The sequence below is a fragment of the Arachis hypogaea genome, chromosome 14 (genome assembly GCF_003086295.3).
Source record: "Arachis hypogaea cultivar Tifrunner chromosome 14, arahy.Tifrunner.gnm2.J5K5, whole genome shotgun sequence".
Lineage (NCBI taxonomy): Eukaryota > Viridiplantae > Streptophyta > Magnoliopsida > Fabales > Fabaceae > Arachis > Arachis hypogaea.
This window is the reverse complement of record NC_092049.1, coordinates 35,868,153-35,882,588: the sequence shown is the minus strand read 5'-3', so window position 1 is coordinate 35,882,588 and position 14,436 is coordinate 35,868,153. Positions and strand designations below refer to the sequence as shown.

At 37.2% G+C, this 14,436-nt stretch overlaps 1 non-coding gene across 1 annotated transcript; it reads left to right on the top strand.

The window, feature by feature from the left end:
- The first annotated feature begins 976 nt into the window (after positions 1-976).
- LOC112746265 (small nucleolar RNA R71) lies at positions 977-1,085 on the top strand. The gene has a single exon (XR_003174158.1). It is a non-coding gene; the product is annotated as a small nucleolar RNA R71 (small nucleolar RNA).
- The last annotated feature ends 13,351 nt before the right edge of the window (positions 1,086-14,436 follow it).

The following is a 14,436-nucleotide window of genomic DNA, read 5'->3' as shown; positions in this document are numbered from 1 at the left end:
TTTAGGGGTTTGTTACTTGTGATAACCAAATTTTTATATGAGAGGATTCTTTGTTGGTTTTGAAACTATACTAGCAACGAGATTTCATTTTTGAAATTCTATACCATCAAAAATCCATTCATCAAACACCCAGCTTTTCCCTTGCTGCCGTTGAACGCCAGAAGGTCCTCTTTAGATTCGACCTCAGTTTTCATACTGAGGGCTTTGCACTCTTCTCTTGGGTTTACTTCAGTATTACTTAGAAGAGTGTTAGAAGGGGTCTCTGGGATCCTCTTACTCAGCTGAGCAATCTATACCTCCAGATTCCTAATGGAGGATTTTGTTTCAGTAATGAAACTGTGAGTGGTCTTAGAGAGATCGGAGACTATAGTGGCTAAGTCAGAGAGGCTCTGCTTAGAAGTCTCCATCTGTTACTGAGAAGGTGGGAATGTTCTGTTATTAAACCTATTCTAGTTCCTTCCACCTTGATTATTATTGAAGCCTTGTTGAGGCTTTTGTTGATCCCTCCATGAAAAGTTAGGATGATTCCTCCATGATGAGTTGTAGGTGTTTCCATAAGGCTCAGTGTGGGGATTCCCTGAGGAATTTCCTATATAGTGAACCTCCTCCATCATGGGTTGATCTGGATCATAGGCATCTCTTTCAAAGGAGTTTTCATGCGTGCTACCAGTTGCAACTTGCAATCCAGTCAGATGCTAAGAGATCATGTTGACCTATTGGGTCAGGATCTTGTTTTGACCCAATATAGCATTCAGAGTGTCAACCTCTAGGACTCCTCTCTTCTGAGCTACCCCATTGTTCACTGGGTTCCTCTTAGAAGTGTACATGAATTGGTTGTTTGCAACCATGTCAATGAGTTCCTGCGCCTCTTCAGGCATTTTCTTCAAGTGGAGTGAACCACCAGCAGAGTGGTCCAATGCCATCTTGGATAGCTCAAAAAGACCATCATAGAAGATATCTAGCATGGTCCAGTCTAAAATCATGTTAGGAGGGCACTTTCTGATCTGTTGCTTGTACCTCTCCTAGGATTCATAGAGGGATTCACCCTCTTTTTGTCTGAAGGTCTAAACTTCCACCCTAAGCTTGCTCAGTTTCTGAGGCGGAAAGAACTTGGTCAAGATTGCATTGACCACCTTCTCCCAAGAGTCTAGGCTTTTCTTAGGTTGAGAATACAGCCATAACCTAGCTCTGTCCCTTACAGCAAAAGGAAAAAGCATAAGCTTGTAAATCTCTGGATTCACTCCATTAGTCTTGACAGTATCGCAGATCTACAAGAAATCAGAGATGAATCTGTTAGGATCTTCCTGTGGAAGTCTATAAAACTGGCAGTTCTGTTGAACTAGAGTGACCAGTTGAGGCTTCAGCTCAAAGTTATTTGTACCAATAGCAGGTATAGAGATGCTCCATCCATAAAATTCAGAAGTGGGTGCAGTAAAGTTACCTAGGACATTCCATCGTCTCCTCCATCATTAAAGTTGGCTACCATGTCTTAATTCTCTGCTTCTTGTTCGAAAAGCTCTTTGAGGTTTCCTCCGGAGTGTTCTGTTCTAACTTGTTGTAAATGCCTCCTTAGAGTCCTCTCTGGTTCAAGATCAGGATCAAAGAGAGGTTCTTTATCCCTGTTCTAGATTATAAACAAGAAAAGAAAACCAAGAAAAGAAAGAATGGGAGTTTCTATGTCAGAGTGTAGAGAATTCCCAGTGAGATATCTAGAGAAGATAATAAGAATGAGGGTAGAGAGGGAGGTAAAATTCAAAATAATAGAGAGAGATATATGCTTGAGAATTTGAAAATTAAGAAGAAAGAAATTTTAAAATCAAAATATTTTTGTTTTATTTTTATTTTATTCATTTATTTCGAAATAATAAAGAAGAAGAAAAGAAAATTAAAAGCTAGGATAACTAATTAACTAAAGAGATTTGAAAATTAAATGGTGATTTCTGAAAATTAAAGAAAGAAGAAGTTAAACAAATATTTTGAAATTCAAATTTAAAAGAAAGTAAAGATTTTAAATTTTAAATTTAAAAAGAAGATAAGATAAGTAAGTTTTAAATTCAAAAAGAAAGATAAGATAAATATTTTGAAAGATAAGATTTAAAATTTAAAGATTTTGAAAATTAAATTTAAAAGATAGTGAAGATTTAAAAAGATAAGAATTTGAAATTTAAAACTTTAAAAGAAGATAAGATAGGAAAGATTTAAAGTAAAAAGATATGATAAAGATTTGAAAAGAGATTTTGAAATTTGAAAAGATTTAATTTTGAAATTTGAAATTAAAATAAGATAAGATAATATATTTGAAATTTAAAGGAAGATAAACAAAAGATAAGATAAAGATTTGAAAAAGATTTGAAAAGATAAGATTTGAAATTCAAAATTTAAACTTTACTAACAAGAGAGTACCAAACTTAAAATTTTTGAATCAAGATAAGAAAAGATAGCTAGGATTTTTGAAATTTTAAGTAATATATATATATATATTTCGAATTTTTAAAGAAGGAGAAAAGAAAAACAACTAAAAGATACCAAACTTAAAAATTTTAAGATCAAATGACACTTATTTTCGAAAATTAAAGGAAAAATAACTAAAAGACACCAAACTTAAAATTTTTAAAATCAAATGAAGAAATCAACAAGAACAATTCAAATAACAAGATGAACACTCAAGAACAATTTCAAAAATTTTAAAGAAAAAGATGAAAACAGACGGGACACCAAACTTAAAAACTGACACAAAACTCACACAAAAGATAAAGATTACTAAAGAAAAGAAAAGGTTTTGAAAATTTTTTTGAAAAAGAAAACAAAAGACACAATTAAAAAACCAACTAAACCTTAAAGAATACCTAATCTAAGCAACAAGATAGTCCGATAGTTTGTCAATCTCAAACAATCCCCGGCAACGGCGCCAAAAACTGGGTGCGCGAAATTGAACTCCGCACAACTGAATCGGCAAGTGCACCGGGTCATCCAAGTAATACCTCAGGTGAGTGAGGGTCGAATCCCACAGAGATTGTCGGATTGAGCAAGCAGTGGCTATTTTGTAGATCTTAGTCAAGCGATTAGAAAAAATGGTTGTTTGTTTGAAAGCATAAACAAAATAGTAAAGGAAACGAAATACCAGATTAATGTGAAAGTGATGATAGATATTCAGTTAAGGCTTCGGAGATGCGTATTCTTTCCGGATTAACTTTTCTTACTATCTACCTCAATAACGAATGATTCATTCAATGACAGCCGTAATTGACTAACTCATGTAGCATCCTCATCAAGTTAGTCTCTTCTAAACCATAGCAGTCCACCATATACGAGCAACTCATGTAGCATCCTCATCAAGTTAACTCATAGCTTCCCACTATAGCCGAAGGTGAAACACTAAGCAATCAACTCCCCTTCGCGATCCTACTCAAAATGCCACAGACAAGGTCGGATCTTTCGGATCAAGAATTGTTGGTTCTCTGACTCTAGCCTTAACGCCACAGAGACTTCAGTAACCCACAGTTAATGGGATTTTATGTCACTTATCCAAAGTCGCCCAGGCACACTATTGGAATCTGCAGTGCACACTCTCGCTATGGTTCAATGCTATCCAGGTCAGGACTCACACAGAACCCATGTAGAATGAGGATGAATGTCATGGTTCATCCTCAATTCATGAGATAAAGACCAAAAGTGCACAAGAGAATAGAATCAAACTTGTATTGAAATAAAAACAGTAATATTATTAATCCATGAGAATCAGTAGAGCTCCTAACCCTAACTTAGGAGGTTTAGTAGCTCATAGCTTACAAAAAGTAGTGTGAATTTGAAAGTGGTAGAAAAAGATCCTAAACAAGGGTGATCTTCTCCTATATATAATAACCTAATAACTAAGAAGTACAAAAGTATGATAGACTAGACTAAAGGTGCGAAAGTCCACTCTTGGGTCCACTTTGGTTGAGTACTTGGGCTGAGCTTGGCGTCCAACTTGAGGGATGGGCGTTGAACCACCATTAGAGGGTTGATTGGTGCTGCCTAGTTTCTTGGTGGGCATTGAACGCCCCAAAGGGGATGGTTCTTTGGGTCTTCAATGCTAGCTTGTCTTCTTGGGGCGTTGAACACTAGCGAGGGTGTAGCTTCTTGGCGTTCAACGCCCAATATGGGCATGCTCCTTCGAAGAAAAGTATAAACCATTATATATTTATGGAAAGCTCTGGAAGTTGGCTTTCCAACGCCGTTGAGAGCGTATCATTTGGACCTTTGTAGCTCCAGACATGCTCATTTGAGTGCATGGATGTCAGAATCTGACAGCATCTGCTATGCTTTCCTTGCCTCTGAATCGGACTTTGCCAAAGCTCCTCAATTTCAGCCAAAAATTATCTAAAATCATCATAAAACACAACAACTCAAAGTAGAATCCAAAAATATAAATTTTTCACTAAACCCTATGAAAACATAATAAAACTTAAATAAAACATAACTAAAATAATATGAAAATGATGCCAAAAAGCATATAAAATATCCGCTCATCAATAACTCATGATTTTCAATTGGATTAGAACTAGTTTGAATAAGTAACATATAATTTAACCTAGTATCACGCTTGAAATTTATGTAAATATAAATCAGAAATGTGCTTAACTTCTTTTCTTTACTAATTGACTAAGGAATTAGCGATTAAGAGATTAAAGGAAAATTGAATTGCCAAGAAATTGAAATATGATAATTTATGGTTTGTCGTGAATTGATCTCTGGATGTCTCTAAATAAATAAACACAATGATTATTTTCCTAGAGAGTGGACATCTCCGAAGCCTTAACATTCTCATCATCATTGTTTTCTTTCACTACCTTGCTATTTATTTTGCCTTTGTTTTCTGTTTACACGTTTGAATTCCCTAATTCCCTTGTTTCGATTTGTCTAATTAGAATAATCAATTAATCATTGTTTCTTAGTCTATTAATCCTCGTAGAAACGATATATACTCACCGAAGTATTATTTGATATGATTCGGTGCACTTGTTGAGTTGGTTTTACGACCATTAGAAAACTGAACAATGATCAAAAGAACTAAAAAACTGATCTATACTCTTATAACAATGAAACATAGAGATGAAACCAATAGAATTATGAAATGTCTGATAACTTTTTGGTTTGGAGATAAAACAGCTGTAGTTGTTAGCTTAACCAAAGAAAATAATTGGTTAAATAAAAATATCACTTCAAAAATGATAACAAAAGATTTATGTGTCATTTTGCCTACTATAGAAACAAAAATCATAATCATATAATTCATGGGAGGACAGATCCAAAATGGTACCACACAATATGTATGTGAATATCAACTATGGACAAAACCATGCATGCCATATAATTGATGCCATACATGTAGTGAGCAATGTCTCCATGCTTAAGAAGCAAGACATGGTGAAATTCCACGTTAAGTGTTGACTATATTATAGTCGACATCATGTCAGCATACAATGCCCTAATAGGTCAGACCACTTTAAACCGACTTGCAGCAATTGTCTCTACACTATACTTGTGTATGAAGTTTCCCACTACAGAAGGAATTGTCACCATAAAGGGAGATCAAAAGTTAGCATGAAAGTGTTACAATGAAAGCCTTAATTTAGAAGGCAACCCAGGAGGAAAAGAAGTCAACACTATCAAGCTCGGTGGTGTTCAAACTCGAGGAAAGGTAGAAGAAGTGTGATGAGCGGATAATTTATACGCTTTTTGGCATTGTTTTTACATAGTTTTCAGTATGATTTAGTTAGTTTTTAGTATATTTTTTATTAGTTTTTAATTAAAAATCACATTTCTAGAATTTACTATGAGTTTGTGTATTTTTCTGTGATTTCAGGTATTTTCTGGCTGAAATTGAGGGACCTGAGCAAAAATCAGATTCAGAGGTTGAAGAAGGACTGCAGATGCTGTTAGATTCTGACCTCCCTGCACTCAAAGTGGATTTTTTGGAGCTACAAAACTTCAAATGGCGCGCTTCCAATTGCGTTGGAAATTAGACATCCAGGGCTTTCCAGCAATATATAATAGTCCATACTTCACCCGAGTTTAGATAACGCAAACTGGCGTTGAACGCCAGTTCCATGTTGCAGTCTGGCGTTCAGCGCCAGAAACAAGTTGCAAAGTGGAGTTCAACGCCAGAAACACGTTACAAACTGGCGTTCAACTCCAAGAAAGACCTCTCCATGTGTAAACTTCAAGCTCAGCCCAAGCACACACCAAGTGGGCCCCAGAAGTGAATTTCTGCATCATTTACTCATTTCTGTAAACCCTAGTAACTAGTTTAGTATAAATAGGACTTTTTACTATTGTATTTACATCTTTAGTTTCATCTTTAGATCACGTTTGGGGGCTGGCCATTCGGCCATGCCTGAACCTTATCACTTATGTATTTCCAACAGTAGAGTTTCTACACTCCATAGATTAAGGTATGGAGCTCTGCTGTTCCTCATGAATTAATACAAAGTACTACTGTTTTTCTATTCAATTCAAGCTTATTCACACCTCAATATGAATGTGATGATCGTGACAGTCATCATCATTCCCAACTATGAACGCGTGCCTAACAACCACTTCTGTTCTACTTTAGATTGAATGAGTATCTCTGGGATTCCTTAATCAAAATCTTCGTGGTATAAGTTAGAATCCATGGACGGCCATTCTTGAGATCCGGAAAGTCTAAACCTTGTCTGTGGTATTCCGAATAGGATCCGGGAAGGGATGGCTGTGACGAACTTCAAACTCGCGAGTACTGGGCGTAGTGACAGACGCAAAAGGAGGGTGAATCCTATTCCAGTATGATCGAGAACCTCCAGATGATTAGCCATGCAGTGACAGCACATTGGACCATTTTCACAGAGAGGATGAGAAGTAGCCATTGACAACAGTGATGCCCTATACAAAGCTTGCCATAGAAAGGATTAGGATTGATTGGATGAAGACAACAGGAAAGCAGAGGTTCAGAGGAACGAAAGCATCTCTATACGCTTATCTGAAATTCTCACCAATGAATTACATAAGTACCACTATCCTATTTTATATTTTATTTATCTTTTACTTATCAATTCATAAAATCAGTTGAATCCGCCTGACTGAGATTTACAAGGTGACCATAGCTTGCTTCATACCGACAATCTCCGTGGGATCGACCCTTACTCACGTAAGGTTTATTACTTGGATGACCCAGTGCACTTGCTGGTTAGTTGTACGAAGTTGTGAAACAAAATTAAGAATATGAACGTGCGTATGAAGTTTTTAGCGCCGTTACCAAGGAAGTAAAGATCACGATTTCTCACACCAAAGTGTAAATCGGAGATCATCCTGAAAAGACAACGAATATAGGGGCTAACCTAGAAGGAGGACTGAAAGCATAGCTCATCGACCTCCTACGAAGAAACTCCGATCTCTGTGCTTGGAAAGTCTCCGACATGCCTGGTATAGATCCCGACTTGATGTCTCATAAGCTCGTTGTCTACCCGGGATCCAAACTTATTTAGTGATTTCCAAGTGGTAACATCACAAATTAATGACACTTATCAAGCTAAAGACCCCAACATAAAGAAATACTTAGATGAAGCACGGGAAAAACTAGCACAGCTCTCGGAAGGAGCGGTTCAACATATACCTTGGGAGTCAAATGCCCAAGCAGATGCCTTCTCCAAGTTAGCCAGCACCAAGTCAGGGGGCAATAAGCAATAATAGAAGCCTCATCCAAGAAACTCTCCATGTACCATCAATACCAAAGGGAGATGACAACTCGGACATAATGGCCATATCCAACCTAAATTTAGGATGGATGACCCCTATAGAAAATTATCAACCACTTGATATTATTTCTGAAGATGAAAAAAAGGCTTGAAGGCTCATAAGGGAAGCACAAAATTATTCCTTGGTCCACAATGTTTTATACAAAAGAGGGGTATCAACACCTCTCCTGAAATACGTCCCGACCTCTAGTACGAAGGAGGTCTTAGAGGAAGTATACAATGGTATATGTGGAAACCACTTGGGAGCCCGATTACTAGCTAACAAGGTAATTCAAGCCGGCTTCTTCCAGCCAACCTTGCAAAGAGAAGCAGCCGAGTTTGTCAAAATATGCCTGCCTTGTCAGAAGCATGCCAACTTCTATGTTACACCTCCCGAAGAGCTTATTAGTGTCACCTCACCATGGCCATTCACAAAATGAGGTCTCGATCTCATCGAACCATTCCCTCAAACTCCAGGGCAAGTAAAAAACCTCATAATAGGGGATTGACTATTTTACTAAGTGGATCGAGGCAGAACCATTAGCAACCATCATAGTCCAACGAAGTCGGAAGTTTCTCTACAAGAACATCATCACAATGTTTGGAGTTTTCCACTCCATTACCACGGATAACAGGACTCAATTTACCGACTCAACTTTCAGAAATTTGGTGGCCGGTGATAAACCACTATTTTAGGATTTATCTTGTGCTCAATTGAGTGGTTTTTATCAAGTCTTTGCACACTTATTTATACTAATTGCATGGTTATACATTTTCCTTCCTAATCTTGTGCTATGATTGAAAACATGTTTCCTGGGCCTTTAAATTACCAAATATTAATTCTTCCTTTATACCATTCGATGCCTTGATATGTGTGTTAAGTGATTTCAGGATTTATAAGGCAGGAATGGCTTAGAGGATGGAAAGGAAGCATGCAAAAGGGGAAGGAATACAAGAAACTGAAGGAATTGCTAAGCTGTCCAGCCTGACCTCTTCGTACTAAATCCATCATAACTTGAGCTACAGAGGTCCAAATGAGGCGGTTTCAGTTGCGTTGGAAAACTAACATCCGGGGCTTCGCAATGATATATAATTTCTCATAGCTTCTCCGAATATAGGTGACGCACACGCGTAGATCACACGCACTCGTGACCTGGAGAAAATTCAATCCACACGTACGTGTGGACGACGCGTACGCGTGACTTTGCCGCGTGCTGGACGTATCAGAAATTGCTGGGGGTGATTTTTGGGCTGTTTTTGACCCAGTTTTCGGCCCAAAAAATACAGATTATAGGCTATAAAGTGGGGGAATCAATCATTCATTGAAGACAGACAATTTTAGGTTTTAGATGTAGTTTTCTATTGAGAGAGGTTCTCTCCTCTCTCTTAGTTTTTAGGATTAGGATTTCTTTATTTTCTCAATTCTAGGTTTAATGTTCCTTTAATTTGAATTCTCTTCTACTTTTATTTATTCTATTATTTTAGTTTGTTTATTTTTCCAATATTGGTTTATGAACTCCATGTTAGAATTGATTTTCTTAACTAATACAAATTGAGGTATTTCAGAATTATGATTGCTTTTCTTCTATTTATGTTATTGATTCTTCCAATTTAATTTAGATTTTCCCCTTTGCTTTGGTTGAGTGATTGGTGACACTTGAGTTATCAAACTCAGCTGTTGATTGAAAATTGGAATTTGCTGATTGATTTGGATCCCTCTAAAGCTAGTCTTTCCACAGGAGTTGACTAGGATTTGAGGAATCAAATTAATTAGTCCACTTGACTTTTCTTTATTTAGTAAGGGTTAACTAAGTGGGAGCAATTCTCATCACACTTGATAAGGATAACTAGGATGGGATTTCCAGTTCTTATACCTTGCAATGGTTTTCATGATTATTAATTTACTTTATTGCTAATTTATTTTCTTGTTCCTTATTTCAAAAACCCCAAAAATATATCTTTTTCCATAACCAATAATAAATCATACTACCCTGCAATTCCTTGAGAGACGACCTGAGATTTGAATACTTCGGTTATAAATTTTACTGGGTTTGTTATTGTGACAACCAAAGTTTTTGTACGAAAGGATTCTCTGTTGGTTTAGAAACTATATTTACAACGAGAACTTATTTATTTGTGAAATTCTTTACTAGCAGAAATATAGATCGTCAAAATGGCGCCGTTGCTGGGGAATCGCAAACGTGTGCCTTATTATTGGTTATTGTAAATAATTTTACTTTTTCGTTTCTTTGTTAGTATTTTTAGTTTTAGTTTTAAGAGTTTATTTTCATTAATTTTTATTAGTTTTTGTTTTTAATTTTTATTAGCTACTATGAATTCTCACCCCCTCTGGCTTTAAGTTTGGTTCCAATGTTGTTGTAAGGAATGGAAGCTATAATGAGAACAGGCATCAAGATTGGAAGAATCAAAGATGGGAGGAGCCACAAGGATTTGATCAACCCTCTTGGCAACAACCCCCTCCAATGCGCTATAACCAACAACCATTCTATGATGCATACCAAGACAATAGTTATGGTGGACCCTTTCGTGACAAACCACCTCCACCAAATCACTATGGTCAAGAGCCATTCCAGGGAGCGTACCAAGATGATGAATATGGTGGACCCCCTTGTAGTTACCAACAAGCCCCACTATATGCTTATGAACCACCTCCCCAACATACCTTTGAACCACCATACTCACAAGCCCCTTTACACCATTCACTTCCATATGACCCTAACCCATATCCACCATACCAACCACCCTATGAGCCATATGAACTATACATAGAGCCACCCCAATTCCAACCCAATTACTCCCAAGAACCACCACCTCCATATACACCATGTCCATATCCATCACTCCAAGAGCACTATGATCCTACTTATGATAGCCGAGCGCAACAAGAATCAAAGGATTGTCTCAAGAAAACAGTGGATCAATTTCATGCAACCCTTCATCAACTAGGGCAAGCAATAAATCAATTAGCTTCCCGACGTTCGGACACTCAAGGAATCCCATGGCTTCATGTGGAGAATCTAATAAAGAATGTAGCATGAAGGAGACACTAGAAACTCCGGTGGACAGTAAGGAGCATGACTTTGTACTGGAACAAGTGGAGGAAGCTAGAATTATTGAAGAGGAAGAAGTGGTCGAAGACTTAGGAGATGTGGAACGTCCATGGGAAAGCCCAGTCATAGAGTTCCCTTCTAAGGAGTTTGAATTTGATGTTGAGGAGGGTGTACAACCTCCAAGGCATATCATGGTTGAAGACTTTGAAGGGGATAATCAAGAGATGGATTCAATCATTGATGAATTCTTATCTATATTTGAATCTTCTTCCATTGGACTTGACATGGAGATTAAAAAAGAAGAAGCACAACCTCCCATGCCCTTGGTGAATAATGAAGAAGAGATCGAATTAGAAGAAAGCTACCAAGAGGAAGAGGTTGATATTGAAGAAGCTTGCAAAGAGGTGGAAGTTGTCAAAGAAGAGCCAAAGGGAATGGAGCTGGAGATCACGTTGCCAAGGTTGTTGAAGACCTCTCCCCCAAAGCCATCACCATCCATTCCTTCATTCAAGTGGGTAAATCTTTCATCTCTAAGCTTAATTAGCCCACTTGAATATGCTTTACTTGAGACGGATGGGCAACTCAGAGCTCTTTGTGGCAATAAGAGTAAGAGGGAGATGGTTAGTGGTTGGCAACACAATCCTAGGTTCATTGTGGTAGGAAGCTCATGATTGAATTATCATGGTTAGAAGAATACTAAATTGTATGGGTCTAGGAAGCTGTTTGGATGCCTCAGTGAGAATTCGGATTGCTTACCACCCGGTTGGAACAAAGATGGTCAACAAGAAGACGGGTGCAAAAGCAAGGTTTGGGACCCCAGAATTCAGTCTAGCAATCAACACTCTTGGGGCCTTGTTACTTGCTTCAACTTTCTTGAAAGCTTCATGTGCCTAGTTTGGGATCCCGGAGGCTATTGAAATTGCAAACATTGGTGGGGATTCCTGGATGAGTTCAAGCACAAGCCTCCATGACAAGGAGCTCACCAAATGTCCAACTTAAGGACTCTAACTAAAAGTGCTAGGTGGGAGATAACCCACCATGGTATGATCGTCTCTTTTTATTCTTAGTTTTATTCTATTTTAATTTTATCAGTGTTAATTCATAAACTCTGCATCATCATCTACATTCTGCATTCTGCATTCTGCATATATATATAAAAAAAAGTGCGTCCCACGTATGCGAGTGAACCACGCGCACGCGTCACATGCGACGCTAAACCTTACAGAAAGTTACGCGGGAGCTGTGTGGGAAGGGTGCCTTGCGCACGAGTCAACCCATGCGTACGCATGAGCGACGCGTGTGCGTCGCCCGTATTTTAGTCACCCCACGCGTAACCGTCAGCGACGTGTACGCGTGGATTGCCAGATCGGCGTTAATGGGTGATTTGGCCGAGAGTTGTACTGCCTTGGTGCTGGTATTGTGCGTTTAGCACAACCAGTGGTCACGCGTACGCGTAACCGACGCTTACGTGTCACTAGGATTCTTGCTCACGCACGCGTAAGCGTGGGCGATGCTTACGCGTCGCTTCGCAGATTCCATTCTTCTCCTTTTCTTCTCTCCTTTCTCCTTCTTTCTTCTTCCTTTCTTACTTTCTTCTTCTTCATCTCTTTAACTTCTCATCCTTCTTCACTTTCATTCTATTTTACTTAATTTATTTGCATACTTTCATTCATTACATTTTAATTTTGTGCATATTTTTATTTTCTTTTCTAAATTTATTATTTTTCTATTGGTGTTAAATTTTCTTTTTCAACTGTTGTATCTTTTTTGGTATTATTTTGGTGCTTAGCAACTTGTTTTACACTGTTAGATGATATTATTTATCTGTCACTGCCAATCTTTTATGTTACTTGTATCCCTTTTGCATTGACATGAATTTATATTTTCTTACATTACCCACACTCTCTTCCCATTGTTGCAAAATTTTGCACTCTTGATTTGCCATGTGCTTCTACTATTTTCTCACTTGCATGTTGTTGCTACCATGTAATTGAGACTCTCATCATTTAGCATTAACCCAACCATATTTTAAATTGTTTCCTATCTTTGTTTTTGGGTTACTTTTCTTCTTTTTCCTCTTCTTTCAGGATGGCCACCAAGGAAGGGAAACAAAAAACGTTTACATGGGCAACAGACAAGTCTGCCACACAATCTTTGGAGAAAAAGCATCGGTTGGAGCCACCCGTCCACTTGTACATCTCTGCATGCACCGAGAACGGTGCAATCTTTAAGTGTGGGGAGGTCGATACCGACTTCCGCGGGTTAGTTATTTCCTTCTCAACACCAATGTTTTATTTTCTTTGTTTGTTCATTGTTGCATTTCCATGTTTGATTGCATATTTGTTTGATTTTATGCATATTTTACCACCACTTGGTTAAAGTAATATTTTTTTTTAAGAAATTTTTTATAAAATTTCATTAATTTGATTTAAAATTTTTGATAAACTTTTTTGAAGGAATATTATACTGGAACATGGTTTAGAGCTCGAACACAAAAAACCTGTGAGATTTTGAGCCTATTTGAATTGGTTGCATTCTATCAACCAATATTTTATTTTTGGTGTGTGTTGTTCTCTCAAAAATTGTGATCTTTGTCTTGCTTGATTCTATATTTCCATTGTTTAATGTATGCGTACACTTATGTGATTGAGGCTTTGTTTCACTAAGCTTACATACCCATATGGCCTTACCCTTTCATTATCCTTTGCAAACCAATGTTGAGCCTATCATACCCCTTTGTTCTTTACTTTAGCTCATCACTAACTCTAAGCGGAAAACAATAATGTCCCTAATTTGAATTCTTGGTTAGCTTAGACTAGTGAGAGTGCTCATGAATTAAGTGTGGAGAAGTTGGGTTTGCCAATATTTGGTTTAAGAATTGGGTGTTGTATATCTTTATGAAAATATGAAAGAAATGTTTAGGACATGTTCATGCATTCAATAATTTAATCATATGCATTGAGAAAAACAAAAGAAAGAAAGAAAAAAAAAAAATATATATATATATATAATAAAAAAAGAAAAGGAGAAAAAGAAAAGAAAAAGAGCAAATAAGTAAAAGGGGACAAAATACCCCAAAGTAAATGGTGAAAGCAATGCATATGTACTGTACTCGAAATTAGGATGCATGAATATATAGAAAACATGGTTAATGGATAGTTAGATGTTGTATTATGATTACATGGATTGTCTAAGTTAGGTGGAAAGTTTAAGTTAATTAAGGATTTAGATTTTAGTCCACTTGACCAAATACAATCCTACCTTGACCCTAACCCCATTACAACCCATAAAAGACCTCTTGATTTGTGTATTTTGTGCATTAAATCTTTGTTGATTGGTAGAAGAAGAGCAAGTCTTAGAAAGCAAGATTAATAGAGAATTGAGAGAATCGAACCTCAAACACCTGAGAGATTAGAGTGCATATACACTACAAGTGAGGGTTCAATGCTTGATTATATGTTTCCTGCTTTCATGAGCTATCTTCTTACAAGTTTACTTGTCTTTTATTGTATAATTTGAATTAGTGAAATCTGATTTATGTTTTTCTTGAAGAGCTTATTTACTTTTAACCGAGTAGGTAGAAACATCTTAGCATGTAGTTGCATTCATATAGA